This window comes from Seriola lalandi, unplaced genomic scaffold, assembly GCF_002814215.2.
Source record: "Seriola lalandi dorsalis isolate HSWRI2012SDOR001 ecotype SW California unplaced genomic scaffold, Sedor1 jcf7180002054562, whole genome shotgun sequence".
Lineage (NCBI taxonomy): Eukaryota > Metazoa > Chordata > Actinopteri > Carangiformes > Carangidae > Seriola > Seriola lalandi.
Window position 1 is genome coordinate 1189875 of NW_019525115.1, and position 2043 is coordinate 1191917.

Sequence of the window (2043 nt, forward strand, 5' to 3'; positions counted from 1 at the left end):
ATGGTCCCTTCTTTACTTGTGAACAGTACAGTCTGGAATCTGGATCTGTTTCGGAAAAAGCAAACAGTTGTCTAAGACAATAGCAAAAAACTTTTGTTACATTATCATTATTTTTCTTACAAAGGTTTTTAATGTAATAATTTTGCAATGGCGGATCAAATTAAGACACAAAAATAAAGTAGGGTCATAGCACTTTTACTCGGAGTCCTCAGGTTGAGCTGCTGCTAACGTCTGCTCTGTGAATCCACGTGTAGACACGGCAATGAACAAACCTTTACCTTACTGACGTACACACACACACACCGTCAGGACGTCTGACCTGAAATTATTTTTACAGCCCAGCAAGAGTTCTGCTGCGGAGTGAAATAGGAAGCCGCAGCCCGCCACCGCCGTTACTCCCCCGAACATGTTAAACGGGCTTAATTCACAGCTAAATTAGCAGCGGAAAAAAGCTAAATTAGCAGCGTGCGCTAATACAACAGCTAACAAATTAACAGACAGGAACCGGCCGAGTCAAAGCACTTCTATTCGCATTCGCTCATGTTGAGCTGCTGCTAACTTCTGCTCTGTGAATCCATGTGCATACACACACAAGTAAACATGCTAACAGACGGTCGGAGAGGCGGAGTGTTGTTGTTCGAAACAACTCTCATTCCAAACATTACATTATATTGACAAGTTTACAAAAAATAAAGGTTTACACTTACCGAAATCAGTGTTAGAGAAAAACTGCCGTTAGAGCGCTGGGACCATGTGCTTGGCTTTGACCTCTCCTGCATCAGTTTGCCTCCAGTGGTAAATGGCGCTAACCGGAAATGGACATGCGCACTGGGGTGCACAGCTCAGTAACTTTAGTCTCATACCACGAACCATGCCACACACTCAAAAAAACTAAGTTCATATACCTTAATGAAACAAGTATGTATATAAAAAGTGCAGAAAACTTGATGTAAGTAAGTAAACTTAAAAAACTAGTATGAATTAAGTTAAATGCACTGTTTCATCTTAAGTCAGGACAATGTTTGCATTTACAGTGTAGTCTTTGTACTAAGCGAAGCTAACCGGCTGCTGGCTGTCGATCTTCTTGTCTAACTCTTGGCAAAAACATCACTTCATGGTTAATAAAAAGGTAAGCAATAAGTGCAGGATGCAAACTTCAGGCTCTTGCATGTAAGCGAGACATACTGCATGTAATTCCACATTGAAACTGAATAATGGCATTAGACGTAAATCGTGAGGTGTAGAATCATCCAATACGGACATAATCAGATTCACAGGATGAGAGTACATATTTTGTTGTATGCCTACCACCTTCATGAGATGCCTTATGCCGTTTTATCTGAGTGTATGTGTCTGTGTGTGTCTCCTCTCACGGACTCAAACTGGCTCATCCGGCAGACGGGAAGTGAGTGTGACAGAAATGTATTCTCTTTTCAAATGCTGGTTGGAGAGGCTGCCGTAGCACCTCTCTTGTCCTCTCTCTTCTCTGCCTTCTCTAAGCCTGTGATTGGCATGTCTTCATATGTGGATCCTGTTCTTTCTGCGACTCGCTCCTTTGTACAAGTAGCCAGTGTCAAACAACAAATAAGTAAAAATAAATCCATCCCAAAGCTGGGGATGGGGAGAGAGGGAGCTGAATTAAGACACATTAAAGAAGTAGAATATGCAGATATGCCGTCATTCGGGTTGACGCAGACCTAAAAAGGAACATTCAGGTTTTCATGTTCTTAAAATTGATATGAAGAATACATTTAGGAACACACCGTTGGTTTTGGTGGTCTTGATCCATAAATGCACTTTGTCTGGGTTTCATGAGGTGATAGAGACGCAGACGGTGGAGGTAGGGCAAGATGAAGGAGTAGTCTGTCTTTTTTTGTTAGTACCTGTTTGAAGTGTATCAGAAGGAGCTTTCCAAGGTCTGGAAATTCATTACTGGACAGGAGCTTTGAAAGAGGTCTGTTGGATGTGTATGCCTTTCTGTGTGTGTGTGTGTGTGTGTGTGTGTGTGTGTGTGTGTGTGTGTGTGTGTGTGTGTGTGTGTGT